We start from the raw sequence: 21,113 nt of genomic DNA on the forward strand, positions 1-21,113 counted from the left end.
TGTCACCCGCGCGCTGCATTAGGCGATCTCCCGATTGCCAAGTTTGGGCGCGTCACACTTCGCTCCGTTTGCGATGTGCCGCAGGAAACAGATCATCCACGCTAGCCAATACATCGCGAAATGTGTTGATCTAAGCAAAACACGTATAGAGCTGCGCTAAAATTTCGCATTAAGGAGTATCGTAAACGTCGGTGAATTTTTGAGTATGTGGACTGCTTACGCGAATTCCCAATGCATCATAGTGACCAAGTTTCAGGATGCTTCTTTAGGCCACCAGTTTCCTCGCCAAACTTGTGAAAATATGAAGACGAATTTAGCGCGCGCATAACTAAAGTGTTAATAAAGATTAATGCTATCGACCATTATATACTTCCGGTGTTCATCATCTCCGCAGCTATTCGAGCAATGTTGGCTTCGATCTGCGGCTCTTCCACAACACGCACTGCTCTGCATTGCTCTCCCTTAGCCTTCGCAAGTATTCGTGTTGTTTTTTATCCTAAACGAGGCCGGTGCATCCACTTTTGATCGCACCTGTTCTTTGTCACTGGAGCATTGTGCATTGCGGCAAGTGCTTTCGTTATGACGATCCATTCTTGGTGGTATTGCCGTGCCCACGGTTGTTCGGCTGCAGAATATGTTGGGTATTGTTCGTTGCTGGTTCATCTGTTCGGAGGATACTACTGCTTTGTGGCGACAATGAAACTAACCCCGGCCCTGAACTCGCACAAATAGCAAAAGAAGTTAAAGAGATTGCCATCGCCATTAGGGAAATTAACGAAAAACGCCTTACCGATATTCACAAAAGAAATTATATTCCTTGGCCAGTCTATAAATTAAGGTTACGTCGTGCCATGAGCAAATTGCGACCCGGAGAATTCATGAGCTGGAGAACCGAAGCAGAAGGTCTAATATTATTGTTTACGGACTACCTGAAGCTGAAGAAGAAAAAACTGAATCGCTGGGGGGGTGCTGTGAACAATGAGGTAATAAAGGTATTCTTGAGCTAGAACCAGTGGCTATAGAACGTATTCATAGGTTGGTACGTCCGTCGCCTGGCAAGGTCGGGCCTGCTATTCTTAAGCTCCTAGATTCAAGAGACAAAATTACAATATTAAAGCAGGGAAGCAAACTGAAAGGCACGAATTACTCTACTGGCGAGGATTTTTCGGTAAGAACGTGGGAAATCAGAAGAAAACTATGGGGGAAAGCTGTAAAATGAATCGAGAAAACGGTGACAATGCCTCACTGGTATACGATAAGCTATGTATCAATAAAAAGGCATACTGTTGGGACGAAAACAAAAATGATAAGGTACCTGTTCGAAAAAAACGAAACCAAAAAGCCAAGCACTGCGGCAAGCGAAACCCGACGGCCAAACACTCGGAGCCAAGCGCCACTGCCACAGACATAACTGAGGAATGCGACCAGATCCCTCGTCTAGAAACCACACCCAGTGTAAAAATCGCTAGGTCCTCCAAAAATGCCGGAGATGTATCCAACTGGAAAGGACTGAGGCTGCTTAACATAAACGCGCGCAGTGTCACTAATAAAATAGATAAGTTAACAACAATACTTAGGCAGCGTGATCCTCACATCGTGGTGATAACAGAGACGTGGTTGAGAAAGGAAATTAGTTACGATGAATTCTTTCCCCCATGTTACAACGTGTGTCGAAAAGACAGAACTACAAGAGGCGGGGGAGTAGCCATCCTTGTTAAGCCCGAAGTAGAAGCTACGATTACAACTGATGTTGGCATTCTTGAATGCTTGTGCGTACAGTTGTCCTGTTGGGGATATAATTTCATCTTATACGCATGTTACAGGCCTCCGGACGCGTGGCCGGAGTAAACTGTACTCAAAGAACATATGTCACTGTATCATAATAAGAAAATTTTCGTGGTTGTAGACCTTAATTTGCCAAGTGTGGACTGGGAGGGTCTGGCCTGTTCCCAGGCCAGTAAAAACGCTAACATTATTTTTTATATCATGCTCGCTCACGACCTAACTCAAATAATCAAACAACCCACACGCGTACAAGGACATGCAAGCTCGGTTCTAGATTTGGCATTTGTAAATAGGGCTTTGTCATAACGTACCATTTGTGGTGGAATAAGGGTTGCCCGATCATGAACTTATAAGCGCCTCAACTCCTCTTCTTAAATGTAGTAGCTACCAAAAATCTCCCATTCGGTATTTTAAGGACTATTCCCGAGCTGACGATGCTCGTGGGCTTGAATACATGGAAACTGTAGTTGCAGACTTTGATAAAGGCGCCCTAAGCACGTGCGCTCTTTGGGAGAAATTTGTTGAGACTTGTCATTACTGTATCAACAACTTCATACCCATCAAACGCAAACAAACGCACAGGCATACACCCTGGATGACACGCGAAATTATTAAATTGAAGAGAAAAATTAAACGGCTAAGAAAACAGCATACGCAGTGCAGAATTATCAGCGAACACCAAAGAATCCTTACACAAGCGATGCATCAGGCAAAGGATTACTACTTTAAAACTGCAATACCCAATTTTATAAAGAATGATCCTTCTAAGTTCTGGAATTATCTCAGGGAAAGCAAGAAACCAGTTTCTAAGATATCAGTTGATGGTAGCATGGTTACAAATTATGACGATATAGCGAATCATTTTAACGCCTATTTTCATAACGTGTTTTCAGGAACCGGACAATGTACGCCTACCACAAGCTCATTTCAACCATGCGAAGTCAATTTCATTTCATATCCTGGTTTGGTTTCTATGCTTTTAAACTTAAACACGTAAAAATGTTGCGGTCCTGACGAGCTTGCCAATGTGTTTCTTCGACGATATGCCGAATGCGTTGCCAAGTTCCTTTTTGTTATTTTTCATATTTCCTTGTCAACAGCAACCTTGCCGCGTGACTGGAAGACGGCCCGAGTAATCCCTATCTTCAAGAAAGGTAACAGATTATTACTACCTAATTACAGACCGATATCTTTAACTTCCTCATGTTTTAAACTTATAGAACATATTATAGCCACTCAGATTACAGAATTCCTAGACAAACACTCCGTATTAATAAGTTTTCAGCACGGTTTTAGAAAGAAGTATTCGACCGTTATGCAACTCGTCACTGTTACGCATGAGTTTGCCAAAGGTCTCGATAATATTATTCAGATAGACATATTTTTTTTAGATTTCTGTAAGGCCCTTGATAAAGTTCCTCATGACAAACTAAGCTATAAACTAAACAAAATTGGTCTTCCGAAGGTGTTGGTCGCTTGGGTGGCTGAATATTTGAGAAATCGGGTGCAGTTTGTCACAGCCGAGGATCGAAATGCGCGCCTTCTGTATATACCATTCCCGTCGGGTGTGCCCCAAGGCAGTGTACTAGGGCCTTTGCTATTTTTGTGCTATATAACTGATATCGTAGATGTAATTGGTCCAAGTGTTCAGATTCGATTGTTCGCAGTAGACTGTATTTTATTCCGTGAAGTTTGCAGCATACATGATCAACAAGAACTAAACAAAAATTTAGATTACATATACCAATGGTGGAACAAGTGGTGCATGGTCGTAAATGCACAAAAATAGTTTCCATTTCTATAACTAAAAGAAATCCCATTTCCAGTATGCTTACTCCCTAGGTTCATCTACAGTTAATCAGGTCGATAGCCACAAATATTTAGGTGTAACGTTCACTGCTAACCTCTCCTGGAATTCATACATTGACAACATTTGTTCTTCTGCTTTCAGAAAGTTATGTTTCTTAAGACAGAAGCTTCGTAATTCACCACCACATGTAAAACTTCTATGCTATCAATCATACATCAGACCAAAGCTAGAATATGCAAGCATAGTGTGGGAATCTTACACAAAACGTAACATTGATAAACTCGAAAGAATTCAAAGAAAGGCCGTTCAATTTATCTTTTCTAAATTTCGTCGTGTGGACTCTCCGTCGGAACAATTGATAGCCAATAACACACCCCCACTTCAGTACAGAAGAAGGCAATTTCGCTTGGGCTTCCTGAATTCTCTCCTTAACCAGAAATTTGCCATTGACCCTTCATTGTATTTATCCCCCCTATCAACAAGAAGACCACGACATCAACAACCAAGATCTTTAACGCCATATTTCGCAAAAACAGATGCTTATAACTTTTTGTTTTTCCCGCACACAGTGTCTCAATGGAATTCTATACCAGAGCGTTATCGCCTTGCCATCGTGTAGCATTGTGTACATTTACCCATTGTGTTCATTTTTTTTTATTTGTCTCTGGAAGTAAAACACAATGTATGTTCACCGTTACACTGAATGTGATTTGTTAAAAAAGTGTCCGTCCTCCTTATACCACGTTATGTGGTCTGCAGTATGTATAAATAAATAAATAAATAAATGAATAAATGAATAAATAAATAACAAATATTCTCGTAGAACTTGAATATAGCACTTGTTTCACCAGAATATGTTCAGCACTTTTGCTTTGAAAAAATAAAGCTCTAGAGAGGTTTGTGCAACTGTGTTAATTTCGGTATCGTCGGGCAGCGCCGACCCCTCCGTCTCTTCCATCGCTAGCCTCCGCCCGCGCTGGAAGACCGCACTGCTCAGCTCGAACCTGACAGCACAACTCTGGGCCGTCCAGCGAGCCGAGGAAGCCGCTTCGAGACAGGGTCTCGGAACCGCGTCCGCGGCGGGTGCCCAGACCCACTAAAAAGACGCCGGACTCCAAGCTTGTTGATGTGAAAATGAAAGTTTACGCTCTCTCCACAAACGCTGATAGCGGCGCTGACCGAGTTCTTCCCCTCATTAGCATACTAATGAGAAGATTTACGTTCCCTCAATTACATGACTACTTAAATGAGTGTATATGGATTGCGTCGTATGTGGTCGTGTCTCAGAATAAAGTCACGCATAAGACATATTCTTCTAAATATACTAAATACAAATTTTATTCCACGGTGAGTTTTGCATGGCATTTAGAACAGTTCTTAGAATGTCCGAAAACAGAAAAATCTTCATAGAATATTTATCCTGCTACCATGACTCAACAAGCACATAGAAGGTGGGTGGGTAAAGGAAATTGTTTCTTCGCCAATGCTTAACCCTCTGAAGAAAGTATCAAACGTTACATTTTTTCTTTAACGGGAAGTGGCTGGTCATGCCGTCTACTCCAGCACCTGTGTTTGACTAATCTGCTCATACTGTTACGGTTTGTCCCTCAAATCTAGTCTTAGCTACTGACGTTCACTGAAACGCGCGCAATATATTGCCACGTAGTAGTGACAGTGAAGAAAGCAGCAAAACTGTGAATGACGAAACTAGTATGTTATTGGGCGAACTTGTGCCCTCAAAAGCAGGTGACGATTAAAGAATGACGACAGCGGCGAACACCGTCGGCGATGGTCGAAAATCTGATCTGCCGCTGAAGTGCGTCTGCTTTTATACACGAGCCATCGAACGTTCAAGACAAATCGCTGGAGCACGCGTGTCTTCCAGAAAGTTCTACGCCATTCAAGAAGCTTCAGCCCCGCCCCCCCCCCCCCCCCCCCCGCTCCCCGAGCTTTTTCGTGCTGCGATGCACCGCCGACCAAAACAACCCCCGGCGCCGGAAATCATTCTGGATTTTGTCTAGAATGTCTTTTTCACGCTCGAAAAGACAAAAGACATTTCGGCGCGAACATTGTGAACTCGGGCTGCATTTCGTGGCAACGCCCAGGCACCTGGAGCAACATAACGCCAGGAGCCCCATCCGAGCACAAAGTTTCAAGGGCGTTTTGATGGCGAGCGGGCTCCTCGCGGCATCTCACGGAGGCCGCGGAATCTACGGAGCGCATGGATTTCAATTCCGAAACTTTATGGGTATAACGTTCTCATAAACTTCTGAAGCGAAAGGTGCTTTGACATTGCCAAAGTCGAGCTTTACATTTTAGTTCCGGAACTTTGTCGGTTTAATGTTCTTATAAACATTTGACGCCAAAGGTGCACTCACCTTTCTAAAGTCATACATCGGACCGTACTGCGAGACAAGCCAAATCAACACACTTTCAGACAAATTGACAGAGCACGCAGCGACGTCGGATGAGAGAAAACGTTCTGGTGGTTCATTTATGCCGTCATGTCACAGAAAAGAATATCAACATTCTTTTTTTCACCTGCGCGAAGTCATCCATGTCAAGACAACAAAGCCAGCAAAGGCCAACTACGTTCTTATTTATTTTTTCTACTTTGGCTTTTATTCGCGAGGACAAATTGAGCCTCTTCAATTTTCTTGTTCTCGCCACCCGCGGGCTGCCAGAGCCAGCCAAAGCGCACGCGTTTTTCTCGTGTTGCCCCGACCACCGCGGGGCGCACTTCGGTGCAGGTTTATTTCTCTCTGGCCGAGTAGATTTTGGCCTGGCAGAGTTTTGGACGCTTTCTGGCTAGCAGACGAGAAAGAAACAGTGGTCACTGGCCACCATCACTGTGGGAACTCGACGGATTCCAACGCGTTCGATTGAGGCCATCACCTTCACTTCGATGTTATCCAACCTTTCCGGAAAGCCTTTTGTCTCGCCAGCAGTATGCGTATGGTTCTCTGTGGACCAAGCGTCTCACGGTTCCTTCAATATTCCTTCGCTAGCCACATTAGGTGCCCAAATTAGCCATTCGATTGGGGCCAACATGCTTTATATTGCGTTGTTTTTTTCATTTCGGCGCGCCCACCCCACAGAAGAAGAAAAGACTGTTGCGGCACAGTGAATTGTGACATCGTGAAAGTTCGATTTTGTTACTTCTTCTGTTGCGCAAAGTAATGGGCCACGGGACTCTTCAGTTGCCGGGTACTCTTATGTTCTTATGTCAACACCCCCCCCCCCCCTCCCCCCCGAACGAAATTTCTGGCTGCGCCACTGAGTTCACGCGAGGGTTCGTTTGCGGGCCTCGCGGTTTCCGTGCGGCAAAGTTCCAAGACAGAAAGGCTTGTGACTGCGAGAATCGGCGATGGAGTGAGGGCATGCAGCTTTGCCCTAGTTTTCTCTCTGAATCAAATAGAGCTCAGGCTGGAGGTGAAATAACATAATCCCCCTTTTGTTGCGCGTCCTTTCAGAATACCTCCCTGCGCCACAAGGTGGCGTAATAACAGCTGTCGTTAAAATCATATTATTCCGCTACTTTACTACTTAATCTCATGCCTGTCACAATTCATCGTTGCTGTGAGCGTTATGTTATCTGAACAATCTATATCTGCTGAATGCGATAACTGAGAATGTCGAGCAAAACTAATGCATGCGGTTTTCTGCCCGTTTAATGTAGGAGCCACAGAGTGCTTACGAAAAACCTGATATCTGGTATCACTTTGGAAGTACGAAAACGACATAAAAATGCAATTACGCAAGAGATAGGTACCGTGACTCGACAGGATAGTTAATAATTTAAACAGTACAGGCTTTTATGGTGGATAGCATCAAATTTGTAGCGAGTCTATGAGTTGATGTATTTTTAACGCCCTGCCTACCAAATTAGGGTGCAACGCAAAAGTGCGCGCGGATCTCGCTTTAGGTGAACTTTAAATAACCTCAGACCATACGTCGACAACCTTATCCATAGGTCGATTCAGTCAGGCTCACTGAGACACAGACCGATGCATGAGTCTGAATCTGTGTGATGTCAGATGAGAGCTATTTTGGTTAGCTTGATTCCGAGTGTTCTGAATAGAATACAGACTGAGAAGAATTTTGTACAATCTGAGTCTGAATGAGCACGACTGGAATTATGGCGAATCAGAGAGCGAGGGATCACTAAGCAAAAAATTTGATTTTTGGGGGAGCCTGCGTGAGTTCCCTTTAATTTTATGGTCTATTCCAAATGGCCAGCCATATGTTACAGCGTGTTTCATAATCCCAATCTTCCTCTGGGACGCATACACAGGAATTAGGGACATTACAGTGCAACTTCGCCACTCCACCGCCACGGGGCGCACATTTATTAATATCCGTGATTCCTGCGATGTGATGCAGAGCGCCATTGATGAACTTAGCCAAGCTATGCCATAAAAGCTGTATGAGACGCGTTACAATCGAACTAACAAACACACGCTCGCGTTTATCTTGATCACTACTCACCAGCACAACCCGAACGAACGCTCGGGCGTACACAAGCAGGCTTCTGCAAGAGGATAATTTTGCAAAATATTTTCGGTCATCACAAGACGGGGGAGCTTGGTTGGCATCAGCGCGAACGGAGCCTTTTTGGACTCTAAAGCGCAGTGAAAGCCAGCGACATTATTCGTCCAAATTGAATTTACTAGATGCATTGTACCAGCGACCAAATTCGGGCGCTTTTCATATATTTCCATGCTTCAAAATCCTATGCGATTTGTAAAGGGTATTCGGGTACTGAAAACAGTACCCATCATATTGGATGGGTGGCTGGACAAGTAGAGTCTATTTTCTTTGAAAATCTTCGAATGACTGCATCTCTGATTACTTCATCTTTAAATGGTGCCTGCTTACAGCTCGCGCCCACTAGGGGCAGCGGTTGTTGATGTTACGAATTCTTTGAGTTGATAAAAAATCCTCATAAATCAAGCAACTCCGGGCTTGCGTTGATACACGCTTCGTCTCCGAGTGGTCAAGTAGCCAGGAACTCCGAATGGGCCAGCTTCCGATTAACGCGGCGTATTGCGCCTATGCAGTGCGTTTGCCTGCGCAGCAGACGTTCAGTTGTGTCTACTCTAATTATAGCCCGATCTTGCTGCGCCACCTGTGGGCCTGTCACCTCGTCGACTATAATATTCTACTATAATATTCGACTATAATATTCGACTATAATATTCTATAATATTCTAACTTGCAGGCAACGTTTTTGCCTATCCATAATTATACCCATGATGGGACCTAGACAACTTCAGCTCCACATGAGCGATAACGTTACTTATGAGGAGCCCACTTTGTCGTGGGTATTTCACCACTTGCTGAACATAGTTGTGCGTAAGAGGGCGTCAAGTGTTTTGTTTTTCACTACGTAGATGGCGGTAGAAAATCTATGAACATCACTTTTATAAAGGTAGATTTTCCGCACTATAAAGAGAGATAGGGTTGCCGTACGTGCCGAGGGCACCATACTTGCAGTGACTCTTTCTAGATCACAGCGAATCAGAAGTTCCGTGTTGTGAGTACTATCAGACCGTGGTTAGTGTCCAGCACTCACGGTAGCTTTAAAAGAACGTTATAGCATTTACTACTGTCATTCAAAGCGACCTCTTTTTTTTTTCTGCACGAAGTTTGCAGTAGAAAAGTGGTAATTCATCCCTGTAAATAAATGCTGATTCTTTGTCGGGCGAAATCTGTGGCCCAGTTACTGTTTTAACCATGTTATTAAAGCATTTCACGCCACTAAAGATGGGATATTATGGTACTATTTTTTCTCGACAAAGAAAGAGCCCTTACGGGGTTAAATGGCTTAGCGCAAGGGAAGCTAGGTTGCCACACACTTAGTTGTCCATTGGAAAAGAAGCGATACATGCACGTGGCATTCATTAAAATTCGAGTGAACCTTTTAATTGCGGGTAAACCTCCCAGTACGTAAATTATTTCGGCCAAGCCGCCCCTGATAGACCCTGACAACCTTTTAAGACATGCACACTCAGTCGAACAATATAGCCACGTCTGCCAGACGTATTCAGAAGTCGACAATGGAACAAAACCTAGTTTTTTTTTCCGTGGCCGTACACCGAGCTTCTCGAGTGTCTTTGAGTCATAATCCATAGCTCCTGTGAATGCGTCGCGCTAGTGGCTAAACGGGAGTCGCTTTCCTCGGCTATGCGTATATCATGATCATCAGCAGCAGCAGCTTATTTTTTATTCCACTGCAGGGCAAAGGTGTCTCCCTGCGTTCTCCAGTTACCCCTGTCTTGTGCTAGCTTATTCCAACTTGCGGCTGCAAATTTCCTTATTTCATCACACCCCTTAGTTTTCTGCCGTCCTCGACTGCGCTACCTTCCATTCTCATCTATTCTGTAACTCTAATGGCCAAGCGGTTGTCTATCCTATGCATTACATGGCCTACACAGCTTCATTTTTTTTTCTCTTAATGTCAACTAGAGCATCGGCTATCCCCGTATGCTCTCTGATTCACACCGCTCTCTTACTGTCTCTTAACGTTACGGCTAGCATTCTTCGTTCCATCGCTCTTTGCGCGGTCCTTTACTTATTCTCGAGCTTCTTTGTTAAACTACAAGTTTCTGCCCCATACGTTAGCACATGTATAATGCAATCATTGTACGCTTTTCTTTTCAACGACAGTGGTAAGCTGCCATTCAGGATTGGGTTATACCTGCCGTATGCACTCCAACCGATTTCTATTTTTCTGTAAAACTTTGTCGTATGATCATGGTCACCTGTGAGTAACTGAGCTAGATAAACATACTCCTCTATATACTTCAGTGGCTGACTGGGAATCCTGAATCCTTGTCTCCTTGCCAGACCATTGAACATAATCTTTGTCTTCTGGATATTAATTTTCAGCCCCACTCTTACAATTTCTTGGCTAAGGTCCTTAATAACGTCTAGTAATTCGTCCCCAGTGTTGCTGAACAGGACAATGTCATGTGCAAACCGAACGTTGCTGAGATATTCGCTGTTGATCCTCATTCCTAAGCCTTCCCACTCTAATAGATTGAATACTTCTAAGCATGCAGTGAATAGCATTGGAGAGACTGTGTCTCCTTGCCTGACCCCTTTCATTATAGGTATTTTTCTACTTTCTTGTGGAGAACCAATTTAGCTGTGGAATCTTTGTAGATATTTCCCAAGATATTCACGTTTGCCTCCTGTACTCCTTCATTACACAGTGGCTCTATAGCTGCTGGTATCTCTGCTGAATCAAATGGCTTTTCATAATATATGAAAGCCCTAGAGATGTTGATTGTACTCCGCAGAATTCTCAATGACCTGATGGGCGACCTGGAAGTTATCCACCATATATATATATATATATATATATATATATATATATATATATATATATATATATATATATATATATATATATATGCGCATCTTTACACATCCGGCAGAGTAGGAGCGCCCTAGCCAAGATGTCATTTGATGCGAAAGCATCAAATGACCCACACAGCGATAACACCGGCGTCTGTCGTCTGGACTAGGGGGAAACAGCCCCTAAATTCCGATTGGCTTCGACGCCAAGTCATGAGCTCGCCTCGATGAAGCAGAGCGGGCGAAAGGGCACGCCTGTTCCAACGATAACGCACCTGGCGTGGCGTGAGGGGAGAGGACCTCGCCTCGACGCCACATCGCTTTCGCTCTGGCTCTCGGAAGCCTTTGTTGTCCGCGCGTTCCTTGTCTGCGCATGGTCTCGCCTGCGTTCTAACAGCACCTTGGTAAGGCCAAATCAAAACGTGCCTATCCAACGCCACCTAAATAGCAGGCCTTGTAGGATTTGGCGGCCGTAGTTGAAGGGAGAGACTTTGACTCTTCGTCAGGACTTAGGCGAGCAGGATTTATTTACAGTATTTACAGTTGAACATGGGATACATTTACACATTCTAGCGTGACTCCCAAATGGAGCCCGCAAGACGAAGCATACAGCAAACGAGCACACAGCTCACGAGTACATTTCGAGCACGACAACGAGCACACCCTATCAGCCGACAATCGCTGCTTATAAGCACTTGGTCCCCCCCCCCCTTGATTCCAAGGGGATGGAAACGTTCGTCCAGTCATTGTAAACACGCCGCCTCTCCCCGGGACGGCTTACACACACACACACGCACACGCACACGCACACACACACACACACACACACACACACGCACGCACGCACAGGTGCATGGCCCGGAGCCGACGTCAGAGGGGCTTCGTAGAACTCGGAGCCGATCCGGGTAGAGCGCTCGGGTAGCACATTGCATTGCGTCTTGGTCGGCGCGTGGGAAGAAGCCTACGACGACGTTCCCGCGGCAACTCTGCCACCCGTAGCAGATCAGGTCTGCGTTGGGGAGTTCGGCAACAATAGTTAGCCCGCCGAACTCATTCCGTCGCAACGGCGACGAGGCTAGAGCGTAACCGCCACCGTTACGGTGGCGGTTTCAGCACAAAGCCTGCTTCGTCAAACGCATCCTAGCTGAAGCGACGGAGAGTGGAGGACGTGCGTATTGTTCCTGACACAAAGTCGACTTAATCACGCCGTGGCTAGAGGTTGGCGGCGGCGTTCCAAGATGAGGTTGCCACCGCTGGCGTAAATGGCTGGCAAACTTGCACTGCAGCTGGCCGTTCTTAACAGCCTGTGTACTCTGCTTTATCACGTCCTGCCACTTGGACCGTAATTGCCACTGGCAAGCACGCATGACAAAGGCGGTGAAGTCAAAATCACCGCGGCTGACTCGCGAGCATCTTCATTAGATTTTCTTGCACTCGCGCAAAGTAGCATGACGTCACGGATCGAAGTGAGCCGGCCTTGTGCTATCTGAGAAACCGGCCTTGTGCTATGAGAAATGACCTGTGTACTTAGGTTTAGGTCTAAGTTAAAGAACCCCAGGTGGTCTAAATTTCTGAAGTCCCCCACTACGGTGTGCCTGATAATCACATCTTGGTTTTGGCACGTATAACCCTGTAATTAAACTTTTACAAATGCGCGTTCAGCATTTCGTCGCTAAGAATATATGTGCCCTATGTATGTACTTCTATACACTGGTCTTAGTATACTCGTGAATGTATATGGACCTAAGAAGATTACCAAGCCTGCTTCGACAGCCTCAAGTTTCCTGGGGAACTGATATTGCGACTGCCCTTCCCCCTCAGCGAATCATGATCGGTTACAATCAATGCTTATGCTGTCCTCTGCAAGGTCTTTCTTTTTTGTGGAGAACAACAGCTTTTTCTTTTTTTTTCTTTTTAGTTACCGCCAGCAGGAGCTAGGACGAGCGGAAGGAAAACGCAGGAAGAGGGAAAGATAGACACAAAAGATATTGGGCTACACGCGCTGGTGTTTTCAGCCTTCGAGATCACCTCCTATTGAGCGCATTCTTCCTTCCCCCTAATTTGTTGAATTTCATGGCAAGAAGAAAAGGCAGTGTTTCACGCGCGCCTTCGATATTAGACCAGATATCACGCGGGATCCCTCAGTCCAACTAACGGCCGCCCTGTGGGGGAAAGATTACAAGGACCGTAATAACATCTCGGAGAAGCCGAAGCACGCGCAAAGCTGGGTTCCCGCAGGTCGGCGTGCTCCAGCCGGGACCCGGCCATTATGTTCGGGCGGTATTCATAAAGCAGCTTGTCCGAAAGGGACGTGCACATACAAAAGAGATCGTAGCCAGAGACTTGGGGTCAAAAACAAGCGCTATAGGGACTAATATAAGAGAAAGACGAGACGTGAGGACAAAAATATCCCGGCGGAATGAGCTCATCACGGGAGCAAGGCCTGGCCGCTGACGTATGGCAGCAAAGTGCGGCCGCCTGACATGGTGACCCGCAGCCACACGCAGCCTCTGGAGCGGAGAGAGCGCAAATATAAAAAAAAGAAACGAAAAAGAAAGCGTGACGGCAAAAAGGAAATGGGGATCGCGCACGCTGGGAAAGCGAGTTATCGATGGTGCATATAAGAAGCATTGGACCTATAATGCATGCGTTTGCGTTCCGTGGCTGTGCACCGATATGGGGTGGATTGCTGCCCATCGAATCTCTTTGTAATTGACATCCTCTTTCAGTCTCATATATATAATGAAATGGGGTTTATTGCAGCTCGTTCGAGGGATCGCAGGTAGCTGTAGATCACGAGTCCTAGCGCTTCGCATCAACAACCCGAGCTCGTGTCTCGCGCCGCAGCGGTGGCAGTCCGCACAGTGCCACATGCATATTACCCACTACAACTACAGTGCCACATGCATATTACCCACTACAACTTCCCCCGCGGCGAAGAGGAGCCATCCTGGCGACCTAAGGTGATGATACAATAAGGGGGTCGTAGTACGGCTTCAGGCGGCTGACGTGAACGGTCTCGCGGCCACGGCGGCGTTTGTCCGAAGATGGCGTCACCGGTTCGACCACATAATTCACAGGCGAAGTACACGCGACGATCCGGTACGGACCTTGATATTTCGGAGCAAGCTTTGGGCTAAGGCCTGGAGCTTGGAAGGGCAGCCGAAGCCAGACGTGAGAGTCCACGGCGAAGGACTGTGTGGACTGATCGTTGTCGTGGCGATCTTTGTGGATTCCTTGGGTATCCGACGTGAACGAGCGAGCCAGTTGGCGGCACTCTTCAGCATGGCGAGCAACTCCGGAAAGAGGGGTGAATTCAGAGGCATCCGGGTGATAAGGTAGTACGGTGTCGAGGGTAGTGGATGGTTCACGCCCATAAAGAAGGAAAAATGGTGAGAAGCCTGTAGTAGCCTGAACGGCGGTATTGTATGCGTACGTCACAAAAGGGAGGACATCGTCCCAATTGGAATGATCAGACGCAACATACATGGTGAGCATGTCCCCAAGAGTGCGGTTGAATCGTTCCGTTAGACCGTTAGTTTGTGGGTGATACGCCGTAGTGCTGCGGTGAATAGTGCGGGACGCGGCGAGAAGCTCATTAATAACTTCGGACAAGAAGACACGGCCTCGGTCACTGAGCAGTTCTCGCGGTGCGCCGTGCCGTAAGACGAAATGAATGCGGGATAAGACGAGATGAATGCGGCGACGTCGCGAGCAGCAGCCGAAGCAAGTGCAGCAGTTTCAGCATATCTTGTCAGGTGGTCTACTGCGACAATTATCCAACGATTTCCGTTAGCACTGCATGGAAGAGGCCCATAAAGGTCGATGCCGAACCGATCAAAAGGACGTGCAGGACACGGTAAAGGTTGCAGAGGGCCTGTCGTATGAGAAGATGTCTTGCGTCGCTGACAGGCTGCACATGACCGAATGTATTTGCGGACATAAGAATACATGCCGCGCCAGTAGTACCGCTGGCGGAGCCGCTCGTAGCTTTCAGGACGCCAGCATGAGCTTGTTGTGGGTCTGCATGGAAATACGTGCATACGTCGGAACGCAAATGGCGAGGGATGACTAGCAGCCATTTGCGACCGTCTGGCTGATAGTTTCGGCGGTACAAGATGGCGTCCCGTAGCACGAAGTGGGTGGCTTGGCGACGAAGGGCTCGAGGGCATGTAGACGTTGAAGAACTGCTAAGAATGTCAATGAGAGAAACAATCCACGGATCTTTTCTCTGTTCAGACGGCATGTCAGTAACAGCAAGCGTAGCAACCGGGCACTCTATTGATGAAGGTGGCGCTTCGTCGGATCGCATGGGCGAACGGGAGAGCGCATCTGCATCAGAATGTTGGCGCCCTGATCGATAAATGACGCGAATGTCAAATTCTTGGAGCCGAAGAGCCCAACGTCCAAGACGCCCCGACGGGTCTTTCAGTGACGCAAGCCAGCAGAGGGCGTGGTGGCCTGTCACAACGTCGAACGGACGGCCATACAAGTAAGGGCGAAGTTTGTTTAAGGCCCAAACTATAGCCAAACATTCTTTTTCCGTGACAGAATAATTGGATTCTGCCTTCGTGAGAGCACGACTCGCATATGCAACCACATATTCTGGAAAGCCAGGCTTCCGTTGTGCAAGGACGGCTCCAAGACCAACGCCGCTGGCGTCGGTATGAACTTCAGTCGGTGCACTCGGGTCGTAGTGGCGTAGAACAGGCGGTGAGGTAAGCCGACGACGCAAAGTGGCGAAGGCTTGGTCACATGCCGGAGTCCAGTCGCGAAGGTCACCAGGGCCAGCCAGGAGCTTCGTCAGGGGAGCGATGATGCAGGCAAAATTGCGCACAAAGCGTCGAAAATAAGAGCAAAGACCGACAAAACTTCGGAGCTCTTTCACTGTAGTCGGCCGCGGAAATTCTGCGACAGCACGAAGTTTGTCAGGGTCGGGAAGGACGCCGTCTTTGGACACGACATGGCCAAGTATGGTCAGCTGGCGGGCTCCGAAGCGGCACTTCTTCAAGTTAAGATGAAGGCCGGCGGTGGTAAGGCAAGTAAGGACTTCGCGTAGACGAGAGAGGTGAGTGGTGAAATCAGGGGAGAAAACTACCACGTCGTCTAAATAACACAAGCACGTCTTCCATTTGAGGCCTCGTAGAATATTGTCCATCATCCTTTCGAATGTCGCGGGTGCATTGCAGAGGCCGAATGGCATTACTGTAAACTCATACAGGCCATCAGGCGTAATAAAAGCTGTCTTCGAGCGGTCGGATTCATCCACTGGCACTTGCCAATAGCCCGATTGCAAGTCCAAAGAAGAAAAGAATTCGGCACCATGAAGACAATCCAGGGCGTCATCTATGCGCGGTAGAGGATAGACATCTTTTCGTGTGATCTTGTTGAGGCGACGATAGTCCACACAGAAACGAATCGAGCCATCTTTTTTCTTAATGAGTACTACAGGAGACGACCAAGGGCTGCAGGATGGCTTGATAACACCACGTTCAAGCATGTCTTCAACTTGCTCGGCGATGACACGACGCTCGGTGGATGACACGCGGTACGGACGCTGGCGTAATGGTACGTGATGTCCTGTATCAATGTGGTGAGAGACGGTACTTGTGCGGCCTAATGATGCTTGGTTGCAGTCAAAAGAGGCGTGAAAATCATTTAAAAAGCAATAAGCCGCTCACGTTGTGTCGGCTCGAGGTCATCGGCAATAGAGCGACAAAAAACATCCGGTAGTACTCGGTTAGATGGCACATGGGGTGCCAGTGCTGTTACGTTGGCAGTATCCACGTCGTCGGGAACAGGGAAATGCACAATAACGTCAGCGTCCACAGTCTGGATGGTACCAATAGTCTCGCCACAGTGCAAAGCCAAAGTGTACGAATTTGGGTTAGAAATCAGTATTTCTGCAGCCCCATTGTGAACCGTGAGGAGGGCGAAAGGCAACAATATAGGCTGGCGGCGAATGAAGACGGCAGCGGGTGAAAACATGACCGTCGCTTCGGCAAGCGATGCGCATGAAAGAGGGCAAATACCGCGCTGTGAGGGGGAAGGCCAGTATCTGAAGCTACACAGATCCTGGTAACATCATGAACTTGAAAGTCGTGAGATGGAAAATCGCACAGAACGGAGAACTGAACCTCAGCACGTGCACAGTCAATGACGGCGTGATGGCGCGACAGAAAATCCCAACCGAGAATCACATCGTGGGAGCAACAAGTTAGCACAAAGAAATCAATCGAATTCAAAATGTCTCGAATCAGCACCCTGGCAATGCACATAGCGACTGGCTGAACTTGTTGTGCACTGGCTGTTCTAAGCAATAGTACCAAAGGCATCATGGTCACTTTCCGTAATTCACGGCAAAGTTTCTCACTAATCACGGATACAGCAGCACCTGTATCGACGAGCGCAAGACATTTGATGCCATCAACAGACACTTCAATAACGTTAGCGGGGGAAAAACGAGGACTTTGATGTTCCGACGATGACGCAGTTCGTGCCTCAGGAACTGCGGAAATCAGTTTTCCGCCTCAGTAGTACTGGCACTGGGCCTACGACGCATGGGTGAGAGTGAGCGCCGACGAGGGGAAGGCGAGCGACGAGTATTGTAGAGCTGTGACTGCGGTGCTGGTATGTCATCAGCAGCGTAGACTTCCGGTGGTGGTCACTGAGGCATACGGTATGGTCGGAAGCCGGAGCTGGGTGGTCGGCAGCAGAAGCGCGCTACATGTCCCGGTGTACCGCAGGCATAGCATATTGGGCGGTTGTCAGGAGTGCGCCAAGGATTTGTGCCTTGCTGCTGTGCGCTGAAAAAGGGAGCCACCTGCTGGCGAGCCGAAGGCGGATGAGAGAACACCGGCTGGAGAGGCGCTGAAGGCGGAGGAGAGAATCCCGGCAGACGAGGCGCCCGTGCAGCGGCTTCAGCATACGTCAGAGGCGCGGCCACGGGAGCCGGCTGACACGGAGGTGGAAGAGCTTCGGTCACTTGCTCTTGAATTACCTGTCGGATCGCTCGAGCCAAATATTGAGAAGGCTTCTCCGTGGTCGGCAAAATCGAGAGCTGTCGCGCGACCTCCTCGCGCACAAATTCTTTTATTTGCGTCAGCAAAGTTGTGTGGTTGTCGCCAATAACCAATGCTGCTAACGAATCTTCCGTAGGCGGTGGGCGCCGAGCTAAGATGCGTTGTTTCCGTAGCTCGTCAAAACTTTGGCACAAATTGATAACTTCGGCCACGGTACGCGGATCCTTCGCTAACAACATTTGAAATGCATCCTCATCAATGCCTTTCATAATGTGTTTTTTCTTGTCCTGTTCCGCCATTGACGGATTCACGCGCTTACACAGGTCAATGACATCTTCGATGTAACTTGTGAACGTTTCACCGTGATGTTGCGCGCGCCCCCGTAAGCGTTGTTCTGCGCGAAGCTTGCGCACAGCGGGGCGCCCGAACACTTCTGTGAAACTTGTCTTGAATCTGCTCCACGTTGTGAAATCGTGCTCGACGTTTCGGAACCAGAGGTTCGCGACGCCGGTTAAGTAAAACAGCACGTTGTGCAACTTGGTGACGTCGTCCCACTTGTTATGCTGGCTCACCCTTTCGTAAGATGACAACCAATCCTCCACGTCATGATCATCGGTGCCGCTAAAGATGGCAGGATCACGCTGGCGCAATGCACCGGAAACGATGACCGTCGGAGGCTGTGGTGCATCTTCCTGGGTGGTTTCGTCAGGCATGTTCGTAGCAGTCGGTAGCGTCCGGCTTCGGAGTTCCAGTTTTCAAGGTTACCCCGGCACCTCCACCAAATGAAATGGGGTTTATTGCAGCTCGTTCGAGGGATCGCAGGTAGCTCTAGATCACGAGTCCTAGCGCTTCGCATCAACAACCCGAGCTCGTGTCTCGCGCCGCAGCGGTGGCAGTCCGCACAGTGCCACATGCATATTACCCACTACAACTACAGTGCCACATGCATATTACCCACTACAATATATATATATATATATATATACACACAGCAACGCCCTGCTATATGCTATGTTCATTTGTACACGGACAGTTTGGGAGCGCTGCAATCACGGCGCGCAAGGGGTTATGTCACGTGGTATTGTTTGTGTTTCGCGGGCTTCCGCAGTAAAGCGAAAAACACTAATACTTAATAGATAGAAAGTTGGATACTGTTTAATCGGACATATTGCAATGCGATCTACAACTTTCTAATTGGAATTTTTTTTCCTAACTTCGTTGCTTCAGAGGTTGGATAATTAATCTTGAGTAATTATCTAATGAAGCAATATACAAAATATAGCGTGACACACTACATACAAAAGTGAGCAACACGCAGTTGGTCGCGTCGTCTTAGAGTGCACTGGCATATTTTTAAACTCTGGCTAAAGTTACCTGAAAAATTATATATATATATATATATATATATATATATATATATATAAAGATTTATTATTGCGTTCAGCACTGCAACAGCTTCGGGTACCAAGCACATGTCCAATCTAATCGTATATTCCCCCTTATGGTTTCACAAACTCTTCTCAGGCAGCCAGCCACCTCGTGGTGCCATACACATGCAAAAATGTAGTACATTTGCAGAATTCACAATTCTAGGGGTCTCGAACCTTAGGTTATTTCTTCATTAATGCTAAAAATAATTTGGAGGAGCACATAATCTCTTAATCCTTTCGTACTGCGGAATAACGTGGCGATAAGCTATGGTTCCTGGTCTTGACGCAACAAAAGCCACGCAACACCCTCCTGAACATATAACTAGCCCTACTACGCTGGCAGAAGCCAGAACACAATTGGCGTTCGCAATAGTCAAAGCCGCTCTCGATAGCCCACCGCGGTAGTCCGGTGGCTATGGCGCTGCGTTGCTGAGCTAGAGGTCGCGGGTTCGAACTGGCCGCGGCTGCCGCATTCCGATGTGGGCGGCATGCAAAAGACCCTCATGTACCGTGCATTCGGTGCTAAAGAAGCCAAGGTGGTCAAAATTAATCCATTCTCCTCAACTACGGCCTGTGTCGTAATCATATTGTTTTTTGGCACGTATAAGCATAATTTAATTAATGAATTAGGTGCCTTCTTTCTCTGCTTTTGGCCCCATATAGCGGTTAGAACTGTGAGATCGCGGAAAAAGAAGAACGATAACAAACTGCATTGCGTTGAGGTACATAAACAGAGGAGTGAAAGTTCGTCTTGTGACTTAACCAGGATAACCACTGTTACGAATTAAAAGCGGGTCTGGAATTGTGTTGCTCTAGTAACTTGTGAAATTCTCTAACAGTCGTTCTTCGAGTCTGCTTTTTTTTTGCTTCCTTCTCTTTTTCTTTCCTTTTCTTTGAAGTAGGGGGCGCACATTCACCCGTTGATGGGGTCACACATGAAGTATTCAATTTAATTTCTTCAGATTTTGCCGGAATGATGACTGCAGCAGCTGAGCTGTTGAGTTTTACGGAACCATCTGCGTAGACGTGTTGCTGGAATCTATGTACGTTGTGAATGTGTTCCAAAGTTTACTGTTTCAAAGCTTGCAACGACGCTCCAGCTTTCTTTCTGATTCCTGGAATTGTCAATTGCACTTGCGGCCGGTGTAGACACCATAATAGATCTGATAATCGTGTAGCAGGCGTAAAATCTGATGGCAAGTAGGACCGATGTCTTACAATACTTTTGGCAAAGGTTGAATGTGGCCTTTTTGCTGGCAAGCAAGCAAGATGGTGTGAGGAAATCCGAGTCAGGTCACGGATATGGGCTCTCAGGACATCTGCGTCTATATAGACTGTCAAAGGAGTGTCTCCGGCAATGGCCACTGTCGCAATCGATGACGTAGTTTTGGGGAGACCGAGACAAGTTCTGAGTGCTTGTGCTTGCACACTCTGAAGTTTGCGGATATCTGTAGCGCAAGTATTTCCTAGTACAGGTAAGCTGTACCGCAGGAAGCCCAATAACAGTGCTTTATACAGTTGCAGCATTGATGGTACTGCTGCGCCCCAGGACTTCCCGCCGAGAAATGCAAGGTCCACGATGGCGGCCAAACGCTTTGTCATGTACGAGACGTGAGGGCTCCAAGACAAGTCCTTATCAATGATGACGCCAAGAAATCGGTGCGTTCGTCTGTATCGTACAGTTTCGTCATTAATCCGCAAAGC

The 21,113-nt window shown here is 47.2% G+C and overlaps 1 protein-coding gene across 3 annotated transcripts in view; it reads left to right on the forward strand.

Annotated features, from left to right (window-relative positions):
- The window catches only part of LOC126546058 (G-protein coupled receptor dmsr-1-like), a 1,011,142-nt gene that overhangs the window by 639,985 nt on the left and 350,044 nt on the right, over positions 1-21,113 (forward strand). The window contains exons 4-5 of one of the 3 annotated variants that reach the window (XR_011893509.1): positions 2,886-2,939; positions 4,530-4,856. The exons of 1 other annotated variant lie outside the window; for it this stretch is intronic. The gene's annotated coding sequence lies outside the window, so the exon portion shown is untranslated. Of the gene's footprint in view, positions 1-2,885; positions 2,940-4,529; positions 4,857-21,113 lie in introns of those variants that run through there. One more of the 3 variants, XM_055062099.2, reaches the window with a different exon arrangement.

Source organism: Dermacentor andersoni, chromosome 1 (genome assembly GCF_023375885.2).
Source record: "Dermacentor andersoni chromosome 1, qqDerAnde1_hic_scaffold, whole genome shotgun sequence".
In the NCBI taxonomy this organism is placed as follows: domain Eukaryota; kingdom Metazoa; phylum Arthropoda; class Arachnida; order Ixodida; family Ixodidae; genus Dermacentor; species Dermacentor andersoni.